Consider the following 15,759-nt stretch of genomic DNA (forward strand, 5'->3'; position numbering starts at 1 on the left):
TAAGCGAAACTTTGGTGCCGATGACAGACGTATGACGTCAAGCTAAATACAGTGTGTTGTTATCTAGATACTTAATCAAATAACAACTTATTAGCCTTTTTAGTTTACTGATATTGAACCTTGAGTTGAGAGTTTTTATACGTACTGGCCACGTATAAAACATAACTAACTGTCTTTGTCATGTTAAAAACAAGATTGTTGGAAATGACAACCAATTTCTGTTTACTTATTTTTGTGTAAATTACCAAGCATTTTTATAAATAAACATCCTATATGCGACTTAAACTTAACGTCATACGTCTGTCATCGGCACCAAAGTTTCGCTCTCTGATCCTTATAAACAATCTTTAAAAAAAAGTTTGTGGCGTGTGGTTTTTAATATAAGGTTATTCGGCGAATAACTGAATTTGTATATATTTTAACTGTTAAAAGAAAACGGTACTGTTGTGATATATTCTAAAGCTATCTATTTCTTATTTCTTGTACAAAACTTATCTGTGAATTGTGTATTTTCCAGACAAATAACCAACAATGGCAGCGGCTATGCCAATCCACCCCAAGCCTTTCCTCAACAGTTTGACAGGGAAATCCGTGCTTGTGAGGCTGAAATGGGGCTCTTGGTGTACGCCGATGGTTACATGAATCTGCAGTTAGCTAACACCGAGGAAATTGTTGACGGCATATGCACAGGTTAGTTTGGGCATAGAACAAATAGAATAGAATAGAATAGAATAGAAAACGTTTATTGTAAAAATCTACATACAGCACCATACAAGTTTAAAAAGAAGAAGATCTTATACGCTAACACGTAAAATTACAAGTAGCTTATACTAACATGCAATAATTACAATATTGATGCTGCTATAGAGGCTACAAATGGACACCACTCAGCATATGCTCTAACATATAGGTATATGCTACAGCGCTGGTCTTCCGTGGAGAGGGCAAGAAGATAGCTCAGAACAGTAAAGGCAGTAACTAATAATAAGGACAAATTAGAAACAATATACAAGGAAAAAATTGAAAGTGGATGTGGAAGTGAGTGGTTTGGGAAGATGTAAAAATATATATAAAGAGGTGTAAGTCAAGCATGTATTTAGTTTAATATATAGTGGAGCATATATGCCTTAAGGCATTAGATCTGCCATTGTACCATCATGTATTGAGCAAAAAATATTAAATAAACATATATATATAATCGAATAAATAAATAATGATTAAATTTATAAAATACAATAACTAATAAATATTTGTGAGTTAGTACTTGGTCGCTCGCATGTTCCGCTATTTTGTTATATATTTCCCACATCTGTTTTAGTAGGATTGATAGTAACAACAAAGCAGTCTCTTACTATGTACTCTTAATATTCAGTAAAACCTTGGAGAAGTTTTAATTTGAATTTGTTTTCAGTAAAGATTTTCTTCTGCCAAAAAATTTCAATGTCAGCACCTACCGTAAAATTTGCTCAAGAGCGCAAGATATAAATTATATTGATGCAACTGTGTCGTATGCATCAAGGATGACTCACGTTAGACCGGGCCGTGTCCGGGCCGGAGCTTCCGGCGCTTACTTTTCTATGACATGACAGGTGATCACGTGATGCTTTCCATAGAAAACGAAGCTCCGGAAGCTCCGGCCCGGACACGGCCCGGTCTAACGTGAGTCATCCTAAATTATTAGACCGCAGTTTGATTACTGATACTTGTAATGGTGTTCCTAGGCTTCAAGAAACCAGATGTTGCCAGGCCTTGAAGTAGTGCCGTTACCAGTGAATTTCCCCCTTACAATATTCATACATTTGCTATCCAAATATTGACACCGTTTTAACAAATCGTACTTAAGTGATTCGTTATAGCTAAAGTTAGACCAAAGATAGATATAACTCCGTAATAGATGGATACAGTCTAAGGAAAAAACGTGCCTCGAAAATCAAGAAAATTTGATTCTCGTTCAGAGGGCGCTACTAGCTTTGGCCTACTGTCGTATAGATGGCGTTGACTGTTTCGTTTGTTATTTAACAATTTTAACGCATATCAGTGAAAGAACATGGGTCAAAATCATAAAAATAATTAATGCAAATAAAAAAAATCATTTATCCATATTTAAATACATTTTATCGTATTTTTATAAATCTTCATTTTTAGTTTTAAAGTGTGTCGACAGATGGCAGTGAATTCACTGGGGTTACAAAATTTACTATGACAGTACCGCTCTAGTATAAGTTACTCTATGGTTAGACCAAGATAACACTGCAATAATTTGAAAGAGAAAGTTTTGCAAATAAGATATAGCGTTATACAGGGTGTATTGCACATGGTTGAACAAATGAAAACAGCGAAGAAGTGGGATCATATGCTACTTGCTTAGCCCTATAAAACTGGCCTGGGCCCCATGGTTTAGGTTAGGTTAGGTTTCACTAGTTAATATTAGCCGAGGTATATTATTTATGAGCTCCCGATATTTCGACGCAGTTACATGCATCACGTTCACGGGTGACGGGATTCAAAACTCTAGGTTAGGTTTGCCTACACAAACAATCGGGCTCCAGATTTCAGGAAAACAATTCAGTTGGTGTTTTCAGAACTCGCAGTTTTTGTATGATCACTAATGAGCGCAAGGCATATTATTACAATCGCCAGCCGAGTGCAAGTAGCTCTGATGAAACCTACCTTAAAGGATGACTCACGCTAAGAACGTGCCGGGTCCGGGCCGTAGCTCAGTTTTCTATAGATAGCATCACGTGATCATCGATCACCCGTCATAAAACGAATTGTCGGAAGCCTCGCCCCGGACCCGGTCAGTTCTAGCGTGAGTCGTCCTTAAATGCCTCCTCTACACGATGGACCAGCGAGATGGCCATGCGATGGTGATGGCTCCTCTACACGATGGCCCAGCATTGGACCAGCGAGATGACCATACGATGATTGAAACGCAACTACCCGATACAGTTCTGGAATGGGTCACTTGTAGATGCGTGCTGCCATCGCTGGCCCACTACCTTTGATATGCGGACGAAAATCCGACACCGTGGCCATCCCATCGCCATCCCGCCGCCGCCATTAAGCCATCCGACACCACTACCGTGTCTACACGCTGGCCCATCTTAGTGGCCCAGTATGATGGCCCATCGTGCAGAGGAATTGAAACATCCTATATAGCATACAAAAATACATACATACCTATCAAGCCAAAAATTTCCTGGCTAAGGTTAAAGGAATGTCTACCAATCAGACGTCTACTTTATATTTAATTCCTAACAATGATCGTCTTCTATCGATCGTCTATTCCAATAATAGGAATAGACAGGTGTTTAGTCGAAATTCCCAGTTTTTTTAGGCCGTGAACTGGATGCAAGGCCAAGTCAAGGCCGTTCATACATTTGATCGAGCGCAATGTATGAATAGCCTTGATTTGCTGCTCGCCGTGTGTCCAGTCCGCGGCGTTAAGCCAGGCAACGTTCCTTAGTAGCATAAGCTTATACTTTGTTAACACCAATGGTGACGTCTTTCTACTGCGCAATTCGCCACACGACTGAGCGCGCTGGTGTAACTAAATGCGATTTTGACTCCAATTTACCCATACCCATTCATAGTATTAAATCACATTTACAATCGGGTCTATCGCGAATTTATTTTGTTACCTTTATTTACCGAAGTTTCGACACAGGTTTCACTGGTCCTGGTCCCCCATTCATAGTGCTCGTAAGGCCGGTCTTTACGAAGTAATATATCTATGGTTTAAAACCAGAAATGGTCTCTTGTAGTTGCCCGTGCTCGGTAGATATACATTGCCGACATTTCAAAAAAATATTTCATCTCGTCAGCAAGCACGCTTGAGCTAATATAAGTTGGTCTTGAAATCCCTGGCGACTTTTCCTGCCCACAGCTCAAGAGACTAGTTATTATGGAACAATAAACGTGAATACCACTCGAGATGACGCTAATTACGACTCGTTAGCGAATTTAAAAAGTTTGTAATTAGGAGGAAACGAGGGCTGCGTTTTGCATACAAATGCAAAACTCTCTCCCAGGGGCGCGTTTTATGAATTAAAGAATTACAATTTAATAAGTCTAAAGCCGGGAAAACTGGCCCAGTTGCCCTGCGATTTTGGTCAAGCTCAAGGGCTTATCAAATGCTATTCTACACCAGTAACTACTCGCGGCTAGTGAAGACGCAGTCCTCGCTATGGGTCAAGACACTATCAGCTCTTTAATTCTTTATTAAGTACTAATATTATAAGCGACTCGAATCTTGTTTGTCATACGATTAACTATATAAACTAGTTTAAAATAATCTAATGCTTTTTGAAATAGGATGCTTTGGTGGTGGTGGTCGTGGTGGGTGGGTATTTAAACCTCTTTTTATTTAGACAAGAATTAGATCTTTTATTTCAGAGAAATTAGGTAATTCATTGTGTCAACTGCGTTTAATAGTTAAAAAAAAAGAAAAATTGAAACTGGTCCTTTTAAAAAGACTCCTAAATTACGACTATTGCGAGTAACATCGCTAACCTCCAGTAGGAGATGACACCGCATGAAGAGAAGTGTATGGGCTGCTAGTGTCACATACACCAATTGCTGCAATTGCAATTGTATTCTGTTGGTTGCTTGACATAATGATAACTCACAATATTGCCGAAAATAAACACTTCACTACATAGTATAAAACAAAGTCGCTTTCCGCTGTCTGTCCGTCCGTCTGTCCCTAAGATATATGCTTAGATCTTTAAAACTACGCAACGGATTCTGATGCGGTTTTTTTAAATAGAGTGATTTAAGAGGACGGTTTATATGTATAATTTGTGAAGGTTTTGTGTAAATTAGTTGAACTACCCGTGCGAAGCCGGGGCGGGTAGCTAGTTATTGAAAATTACTATAATACTTTAAATATAAAAGCGCGACATTATGAATGATAGTGCTAACGAGGACACGCGTGATAGGTTCTAATGATGAACGTGTACTGACTCGCATTTTATTGCTTTACGCAATTGTAAGTAATTTCGCTGAAATGAGTGCGGTATGTAGACCATACAAGAAAAAATAATTTATCTTTATGAAAGATACAAGGTTATTAAAGCTATAAATAGATGAACCAGATATTATATACAAAACGTATTAAATTACAAATAGGATGAAAATAAACATCTTCCTCAAAACGAGAATGAAGTCAACATAATATCAATAAAAAGGTTTATTTTTAACTCAGTAAACAGGGACTGGAGCTTTGTTAAATTTGAATTTTAACATTTAATTATAATAAAAAAAAGCTTAGCATACTATATTGAATTGGGGATTTTCGTTATTAACAGAGCACTTATATGTTACATTACATTGATTAAGATTTTTTATTACTTCTTACATATATTAAATCACATTTACAATCGGGTATATCGCGATTGTAAGTGTGATTTAATATGTGGTCAAAACGCGAAAGTTTTAAATGTTGTACTTTAATACATATGCTATAATAGTAAGTACCTAAGTAGGTACTTACAGGCAAACCTATTAATGTACCTCTTTTTCTTCTTCCGAGCGTTGTCCCGGCTTTTCGGGACGGCATGTTAATATTCAGAGAGGAAAATGAGGATTACGTTTGTAGGGAAAAGCGGTTTGGGTCGGTCGTCCTTTTTCGTCTTAATCAGGTGCATTTTAACACTAAAGTGCCAGGAACCCTCTCGGTGGGTTCTCTGTTCGTAGTCGCTTTCCTCTGCAAAGCGGGAAAACGCTGAGATCGGCTACGAGCGTCGCGCTACGAAAACGTTGACAGTAAATGTGTTACTGTTAATAAGATTACTGGGGCAGAGCAGTTTAAAGTCGTAATACGAGGTAGACGACGCGGGCCAGGCATGACTCACTCCGCGATTTCGTCGCGTCACTACAAGTACATGCGGCCCACACCAATTTTGGTGTCTAGCCATAGTGTGCCATAGTAGTTGCCGCACACCGCTACGGAACGGACGCCTATTCGCGCTTGCGCCACCTAGCGGTCATATCTGTCGTAATAGACGCGTTATGTTAGACTGAATCTTCTGTACCTAGTACTATTATTTATTCTGTGCGCGGACTAAGTGGAGCTAGTTATAAGTACAAGTAAAATTCCCTGGAAAATCAATTATTTTTTAAGGTCCATTATTTTTTGCTCACAAACTTGTAAATATTTCAAAAAAACCGGTCAAGAGCGAGTTCGTTTAACTCGCGCACTGAGGGTTCCGTACAAACTTTCAATTTTCTCACGTTACTTTAATCGCGAGACTTTTGACCAGAGGTATAATAAGCGTATTTGTGTACAGCGCCACCTATCGGCAAATTGGCTAACATTTTCCTTCATAAGTTTTCTTTTTTCACTATGAAAAAAAAAATTGTACTTGTTAAATTTCAGCTCTTTCAAATAAATGATATCCCACTTGACCTACTGTTTGGGTTAGCGTTGTTCATTCAAAACTATTCCAAATTTCAAATTCTAAGCTTAAGTAGTTCTCGAGATATTTAGCAATGTGACAGACGGACGGACAGACGGACAGAGTTGCACCATAAGGGATCCTTTTGTACCTTTTTGGTACGGAACCCTAAAAATAGGGTGTTGATAAAACACAATTTAAACAACGTTTTTAGTAAATGTCACGCAAACACATCGATCACGTACAATATATTCCCCCCTTGATCGATCGACTCCTTAATTGCTTTTGTCAAAACTGGCGTGACGCTTCATTCATGTGGGCGACAATGAGGCATTTCTTTTACATACTTTTACTTCGCTTCCTTTAATACAAAATACAAATACAAATGATCATTAAGTTACATAAAGTGCGTGACACAATCAGCCAGTGTTTGGCGTACAATATCTTGTTTCTAATGCATGTCATTGAATATCTAATAATGTTTATGCTTATGTCAACATTAATAATATAGGCTATTATAATACAGGTTATTAGCTAGTTTCTGTCAGCGACTTTGCTTGCATAGAATTAGACGTCCGTTGCGATTAAACACCCATTTTCACCTTAAGGGATGATTTTGAAGTATAATACCATCTAAACTGGTTTAACGGCTTAGATGGTATTATAATTCAAAGCATGTAGAACAGCTAATAGCCAAGCCGAATAAAATAGATGATACCAAAGCGCATCGTCTCTGCTGGCTTGGCCACCTCGAAAGGATGGGTGAAGATTGGGCAGCCAAAAGTGCCTTTTTTTTTGACGCAGGGGTAAATGCATTTACGCATCTCACCCCCCGGGCTGGGGAAGCCCATTGGGGGGTGGTATGTGGGACTCGCTCCTCCCGTACATCCTCTAACCAGAGGATGGGGAGGAGAATACCCACTAACATCCCCTGCGGCGTCACCCTCTCAGACGTTGTATGGGGGCATCATGGGCTCGCGCATTCATTCTTCCACCATGCCCCCCCCCCTTTTCCCGGTATTAAACCGGGGTACCCGCACTAAAGGAGGCGAGAATCAGGAATGCTTCTGATTCTCCCCCCAGACGTGTAGGACCGTGCAATGTGGGCCCCCAACCCACTAGCCCTACCGAGGGAGGACGCGGTTTACAGCAGCGTACTGCGCACGTCTTCTCCCTCTTCGTCTGCGCCGAAGCGGGGGCGCGTCGGCCGCGTCTTCGCGCCCCCGCTCCGCTGTCTCCTTCTGCAAGATGACCTCCTCACAAAAGGAGATTACCGTCTTCCAGTTCCTCCAGTTAGGGCCCCGTGTTTCCTCTTCAACCACGCCTCTATATATATGAGGGAGGATTGCCCCTATGGTGCGTGTTCCATAGGGGGAGTCATCCAGGCCGGTCTCCCATAGCTCTCGGAGCCTGACCTAGCCAAAAGGGCCTACTTGGATTGACAAACTGGACGCCGTCCTGTTAGTCATCGTAAATATCGTTGGGCGGATAGAGTGGAGGCAGATCTCCGTGAGCTCGGCGTCGGCGAAAGCTGGCGTGATATCGCTCTGGACCGAGTAAAGTGGCGTGCTCTTGTGTTGAAGGCCAAGACTCATTTTGGATCATCTCGCCAACCAAATAAGTAGTAAGTAAGTATACGCATCATTATAAATATAAGCAGGGAAGTAGGAATAGTAGAAATTTGATTCAATTTAATCAAAGAAACATACATTTATTTTCAGAAAAAGGATAAAGATTACGTGTGTAAAATATTGTTTCACTTTTTCTAACTGTTTCAAACAGTATGCAAATGTACAAAGTTTAATAGCATATAAATTATTATTATCAATTTAATCTTGTAATTTAATATTGAATCACTTTCCCGAGTCTGATTGAGTTGAAAATTTTCATAATGCGCTAATACGCTAAAATGGAGATAGAGAGGCCAACATAACTCTGCAACGATTTTGATAGCACATGCTGCGCAAGAGTTATTAATACATAATAATTTCATAGAAGTTTGACGTTCAAAATAACACTTGCACTGCGTGCGATATCAATATCCGTGCAGACTTACTTTGGCCTAACTCTACCTAAATGCCGTCAGAACGGACTAACGGTACTCTTCGATGGATAAAACTTAATATTTAATTTACGACGGTACCAAAATCTAAATGGAAACAACACACTGTGCATTTGGAATTAAAAGAAGTACCCTACAAAAAAACCAGAAAGTTCAGAACTCAAAGCATAAGATCCCAAACTAAACAAGTTGAAGCGAAATCGAGAGTAGGTATCAACAATCGTGTTTGCTCCATCGATCACTTGAGCCACTTGTTCATAATTGCTTTTTCATAGGAAACGGGGTTTGTAGTATTTTCCCAGAATCCTTTGAGCGAGAGACTTGCAGCCCAATTCTAACAATGCTTATAAGATTTTGCAGCGATACTCGGTATCGTATCGGTCGGTCAGTGTCAAAAGTGACATTTCTCCAACCAAAAACGTCACTTTTGACACTGACAGATCGGTATCGTATTGCGGTGACATCTAATAAGTTATAACCAGAGGACTTCCGGTTCGAACGCCATCTTGATAATAGCCTCGTGATTAATTCCTTTGTTTTTTGCTCATTAATATTGTTCAAAGTGTAATATCGATAGCTTTATTATACAGTAATCTAATTTGGTAGTGTGCAGTGAATGAAGAATTAATCTAAAAGCGTGTTTAACCACCATTTAGGAGTCAACGGCCGGTAGTCCACGTGCTTCCCGTAAAATCCAGCTATCGGTTTTACGAGACAACAACAATAACTACCGAACAACGTCGTGCTCTAAGAGCATTTGGTATTTCTACCTCTAACCGTGTCTGGCTAGAGCCCTAGAGGCCCATAATTTTATTTACCGTACACTGGCTGAAGAAAATCAAGAAATATTAATTCGATCCCACGTGGATCCCACTTTGACGTTGCCAAAATCATCGACAGTATCGATGGAGCCATACTACTTAAAGATTGAATTGAAGTTATAACCATGGCTTCCGGTTCGAGCACCATCTTGATAGTTAGCCTCGTGATTAATTACTCTGTTTTGCTCATTAATCACTACTTACATAGTAGAATTTTGAATTTTTTAATAATTTAATTTTGTTTTTATTATGATCTGTTTTAATTTAATTTATGTGACTTTGTGTGTTGTTCTAATTAATTTGTGATTAATTTATCTATTTTTAATGTTGTTTGTAATTAAGTTATGTATATAATATGGGCTACTTGTCTGAAATAAATGATACAATACAATAAAACAGTCGCTTTCCGCTGTCTGTCTGTCCCTATGTATGCCCCTATGTCTTTAAAACTACGCAACGCAACGGATTTTGATGCGGTTTTAGTGTATAATTTGTAAAGGTTTTGTGTAACCCGGGCGGGTCGCTAGTATTGTTTAAAGTGTAATATCGATAGCTAATTATACAGTAAACTAATGTGTGTTGTGAACCACCATTTTAGAGTCAACGGAAAGTCCGTGGCAGTCCACGTGCTTCTTGTAAAGTCCAGCTATCGATTGACAAGAGTTAATAAATCACCGTACACTGTCTTGTACTAACCGTACAATTTTTGTCGTATTTAAAGCTCCTAAGACCTTGATACTGGCGAATTAGTCACACTGGACTAAAGTCATAATTTTAAAAGAATGAATGAAATCTTATAACCAGTGTTCGAAATGGGCCGTTAGCACAGAAACTTATTGTATAGATGAACGTTTTCTAGGGTTTTTTTTACCTATAAATAAATTAAAAACAGCGGCCGTGAATTCAAAAGAACACTGAAAAACAAGGTCAACATACTTTGTATAGTACAGTCAGCATTAAAGCAAGTTAATTTATTTTGTAAATGATTTTAACAAGTTATTTCTGAATCTGTAAATCCCTATTCAGACGGGTCCGTTCGACTACCGAATAGAATGAATTCAGTTCCTAAACCTAGGAGGATATAACCAAACGGAGACGCCACGTCTGTAATTTGCTGTACAAAAAGTCTGCCGATTTTTGCGGGGGAGGGGAACGTCAAATATATTCGTAACGTCAAAATAGTCATGTCAGATAAACGTCAGTCTATACATTGTGTATGACCATTGGCCGACTATTTTTGACAGAGGGGAACGCCTGTTAATGGCTACTCCGTTTGGTTATATCCTCCTAGTCCTAAACCGTTTAACAACAATAACCTACGTAACTTTTTAAAGCAAGATTTTAAACCATACAAATAGGTTAGGTCTCATCAAACTCTTACTGAGCCACTTGTTAATAGAGTCCACATAGAGTCGAATCAAGCTAACTCTGCATGGCATTTGATATGACAAAGTGTGGCGATGTCACCGTTAATAGTACTAGCACTCCCTCACTTTGTTCTTTTAAAGTCGGTGCAAAGTTAAGCTAACTCATTCATTCATTCATTCATAATTTAAGAGCATGGCTCTTGTCGGTGGAGTATGCGCCAGTTTTCTCGGTCCTCGGCCAGGTTCTTTAGGTCCCTGTAAGACACGACATTTGCTTTCGCTTTCAGTTGTTGTGTGTAGCTTGCTCGTGGTTTTCCGCGGCCTCTTCTCGCTTCTATCTTGCCTTCTAATATAGTGTTAAAGAAAGTGTCGTGTCTTATCAAGTGACCTATCATTCTGCCTCGTCTATTTTCTATAGTTCTCAGCAGGTTTCTCTTCTCTCCCACAATTCGAAGCACTTCCTCGTTCGTTTTTTTCTCCGTCCAACTTATTCTTTCCATTCTTCTCCACAACCACATCTCAAAAGCTTCTAATCGCTTCCTATCTTTCTGCCGCATTGTCCACGTCTCACACCCATACAAAGCGATGCTCCAGATGTATATCTTAATTAGGCGTTTTTTTGTACTCTTAGAGATCCTAGCCTTAAGCAAATGTTTTTTGGCGTTGAAAGCTGTTTTCGCCATTGCTATCCTTGATACTATTTCCCCTGTACATCTGGAGTCTTGTGTAATTAAGCTGCCTAAATATCTAAATTTGTTTACTTGTTCTATGTGTGTCCCTCTGATGTCAATTTGTTCCTTAACCGGGTGAGATTTTGAAGCAATTAGTGTTTTAGTTTTATTAGTGTTAATTTTGAGTCCAAATTGTGTAAAGATTAAATCCATCTGTTCCATTACTCTTTTTAATTGAGTTGAACTAGGGGCCAGTGCTGCTATGTCGTCCGCAAATCTAATAAATACTATTCTTTCCCCATTAAATTTGACTCCTCCTTCAGTTTCTTCTAAAATTTTTCTAATGGCACACTCTATAAATATATTAAAAATAAGGGGTGAGAGTGGACAACCCTGCCGCACACCTTGTTTTATCCTTGCTCTGCAACTTTCCTCTCCCACACTAATAATTGTCTCCTGTTCCTTATATAAGTTAAAAATTATTCTTCGGTCTCTGAAGTCTAAGCCTGCCTCCCTTAAAATTTCCATCATGTTCTTCCAATTGACCCTATCAAAGGCCTTTTCCAAGTCGATAAAGGCTATATGTGTGTTTTGGCCCAAGTCTATTCTCCTGTCAACAACCATTCTCAGCGCCAGTATGGCCTCTCTCGTGCCTTTTAAGCTAACTATCGAACTCTAATTGCTTTCTTCATCGGAAACGAGGCTTGCAACATTTTCCCAGAGTAAGCAAATCCAGATTGCCAGTACTGAAACGTCAGAGTTCGAGAGAATGTTTCACCTAACAAGCGTTTAAACTTGAATATCAGTGTCGGAATTATTTTAACACAAGCAAGACAAATACGTAGAAACAAATCCTTTGCAATTTGAAGTAAAACTTCTTTAGGCGCGACTAGTGGGTAACTCAGATTTTTTTTCTGACTGAAGTAACTCTCAGTAGTGATACACGCACAATAAAGCGATAAATGTCATCGTCAAAGAAGTTTTACTTTAAATTTGTTCACACTGATTCACATTAGCCGAGAAATCTCACCATCACCTTAAAACTGCCTTCATATTTTTTACTATAGGTTTATACCTTCCACAATTTAACCATAAGTCAGCGCCTGACGTCACAGCGATGGTAAATTCCCGATACCGATGGCATTGTTATGGCGCGGGCACGCCAGGCATTCAGGATTTTATTCCAATCGGAAACGGCCGAGTCGACAACTAGACCAGTTAGTAGTAATCGAGATACAATGTACCTGCAAATAGTACCATCAACTTACCAAGCCAACCCAACCAAGCCAACTTACCAACTTACAAGTAGTCTAGACCTTATACCAAATGGCATTCTCTACCAGTTGACTTCTTCTGGTAGCGCATCGCAACAATAATATATATATCAAATTAAGATGAAAATTTACCCGTCCACTAAGATAATTCTGGGTTTCTTGACTTTACCTTTTAACTTTAAGGCAGTGACTCGGTAAAAGCCTGATAAACTGAAAAAGGTTGAATAGATAACCGAAATCGAGGAGGTAACGCACTTCAAGTTCTAGTTAAGGCTCCTTTAGCAAGGCAGAATATTGACCAGCGTGAGGAACCTATGGCAGTTAAGACCCTCAGACATGAGGTATCGAGGCAGGTTATACCTACGTAGTTGATAAGATAAAAATAATAGTTGTTACGCATCTTGATGTCTTGTTACACTGGCTCACAAACACTTTACCCGCTCTAGCTTATACCATTAATGAGAATGGCATTAGTCGGGTATGCCAGGCGCAACCTGAATGATATTTATCGGGGGGTCGATTAAGGCCTGAATGTTTAACCTCTGGTCACTCCGAATTTGTCGTAAATGAAAATTTGGTCTATTCTTACTAAATATGACATTATAAACATTAAACTTCATGGAGATCATATTTTGTTAAAGTCGAAGTTACAATTTTTGAAATAAAGGAAGAATGGACAAATTCATAGTTTCGGGCAAGATTTTATCTTGTGAGTCTGATACAACAGTCCCTGCTAACTGGGATTAGGGTTGCCATACATAATGATTTCCCCTGACATGTTAGGATTTTTGGTAGGTACTTTGTCAGCATTGCGGGAACTCGGCGAGTGTCAGGGTTTCTTAGAAACCTAGAGTACTCATACCATACCATAAATTAACCACTAGCTAGCTGCAGGTTTGGAGTTGGGCAGAGGAAAGGAAAGGTACAACTACAACAACAACATAATGGTAACGAGAATAATGGGGTTAATGGTCCACAAAAGTCTTTGGAGAAAATCTAAATTTAATGGTCGCTTTTACATTTTATCGTGGCATTGATAACGGTAAATTGTAGGCGATTGGGGAAATGACCATCCACGATTTTTAGAGTTATGTCCGGACTTTTGTCAGGGTATTCCATTTTTTTCATATGAAAACTAACTGATATATTATGAATTATGAATTCATTATTATGAAATATGATAACAAAGCTCGGCTTCAAAACAAACTGGACGGAAATGAACATGAACAAGACCGTTCATGGTGATCATATGTCGTAACCTGAAGCCATATATGGACCTAGAAAATTGATAGAACCCAACACCTTTGCAGGACGCGTTGAAAACCACTCTGACCTTAGTGGCAGTCCCATCATCACGCACATCCTTACTAATATTATAAATGAGAAAGTAAATCTGTCTGTCACTTTTTCACGCTCAAACCGCTACAGCGATTTAGATGAAATTAGGTATGGGGATAGTTTGAGCTCCGGGAAAAACATAGGATAGTTTTTATCAATAATCTTCATCATTCCACGCAGATGCGGGCAGAAGCTATTCGCCGTATAAATATCAGTTCTCTTGTTTTCTATACTTCAAGACGGTTTCAACTTTGAATAATAACTGACGTAGTGTATTTGCTTCCATGCACCTAAAGACATTTGATCCTCAAAACGGACCTGATCGACTGATAAAACTAATAAAAATTTGCCATCGAGTCTATTCTCACAGTCTTGGTTAATGTAACTGTTACTCTTAGGGCCAGTTGCACCATTCACTAACCCGAGGTTAACCGGTTAAACCTAGAGTTACCATGATTACCAGTACAATTTGACTTATAATATTTATAATTTATCTTATAATGGACGAGTAGCATAGCATGTGCTTTTTTTTCGCTAAACAAATATATCCAAACACAGCATATTACTTTTCACCTCAGCAGCTTGAACAAGCCTACTTTCGTCACTCCCTGGAGTGAGGAAAGTGCGACTATCCTCACTCCAGGGAGTGACGAAAGTGCGACTATCCTCACTCCAGGGAGTGAAACAAAGTAGCTTTTTAATTTTTGTTTCTCTGTATTATTCTTCGTAATTCGAAATACATTTTAACCTTTAATATGTTCTCACTACTGAGGTGAAAATTTTTATGTGCAACACGAGAGCAAAGTTATTTTACATCTCCTGTTTTTGAGCCTCTCGCTACGCTCAAGATTCTAACTTAAACTCAAAATAAACGCAAGAAAAACCAACTTTACTCTCTTGTTGCACAAATAACTATTGTATACTGTATATTTATTAAATTAAAGAACATATAAAAACCAAAACCAAGTACAATTTGACACTGAGTTAACGGTTTAGCCGGTTAACCCCGGGTTAGTAGGATGGTGCAAGTGCAAGTGGCGCTTAGATTATCTGTTCTATCGGCGAGCACATCGCACATCTACGAGTATAATTTATTTTAAATAAATTATCATTTTGTTTCACTAGACCGTGATTACCTTTTGTATTGTTTATGAGCACCTGATATTTCGACGCAGTTTCATGCATCTTGTTCACGGGTATCCCGATCAATATAAGCCTAGTTAAACTAACCGTGAATCATTCAAAACTCTTATCATTTTGTTTACCTACACTAAATTACCCACCTTACGACCTTACCTGATAACGTAATTTGGGTATTGATAGATAAAACGACTATTAAAACATTATACTGGCAATCTAAAAAATCACGTCATATTTTGATCAAGTGTTTATTTTTAAGTAATTGTTTCACATTTTAATCACAACTTTACATTTAGTTGCAATATTGCTTAACGAGGTACTTAATTAGCTACGTGCTTAATGAGTAGTAATGTGTAATTTCGTAGAAGATAACCAGCCTTCGATAGCTCAGTTGGTAGAGCGGTGGACTGTAGATGTTACAACTGTCATCCATAGGTCGCTGGTTCAAATCCGGCTCGAAGGAGTCACTTTTTTATCACCTTCTTCCTCGCATTATCCCGGCATTTTGCCACGGCTCATGGGAATCTGGGGTCCGCTTAACAACTAATCCTAAGAATTGGCGTAGGCACCAGTTTTTGCTTATTCGGATAAGTCCGGTTTCCTTACGATGTTTTCCTTCACCGAAAAGCTACTGGTAAATATCAAATGATAGTTCGTACATAAGTTCTGAAAACCTCATTGGTACGAG

General features: G+C 38.9%; 1 long non-coding RNA gene and 1 other non-coding gene across 2 annotated transcripts; both read left to right on the top strand.

The window, feature by feature from the left end:
• The first annotated feature begins 7,101 nt into the window (after positions 1–7,101).
• LOC134751503 (uncharacterized) lies at positions 7,102–8,020 on the top strand. Its single transcript, XR_010128668.1, has 2 exons — positions 7,102–7,181; positions 7,825–8,020. It is a non-coding gene; the product is annotated as an uncharacterized LOC134751503 (long non-coding RNA).
• A 7,427-nt stretch (positions 8,021–15,447) lies between these two features.
• Positions 15,448–15,534, top strand: Trnay-gua (transfer RNA tyrosine (anticodon GUA)). The gene is given in 2 exon segments: positions 15,448–15,484; positions 15,499–15,534. It is a non-coding gene; the product is annotated as a tRNA-Tyr (tRNA).
• The last annotated feature ends 225 nt before the right edge of the window (positions 15,535–15,759 follow it).

This window comes from Cydia strobilella, chromosome 22, assembly GCF_947568885.1.
Source record: "Cydia strobilella chromosome 22, ilCydStro3.1, whole genome shotgun sequence".
Taxonomy (NCBI): Eukaryota; Metazoa; Arthropoda; class Insecta; order Lepidoptera; family Tortricidae; genus Cydia; species Cydia strobilella.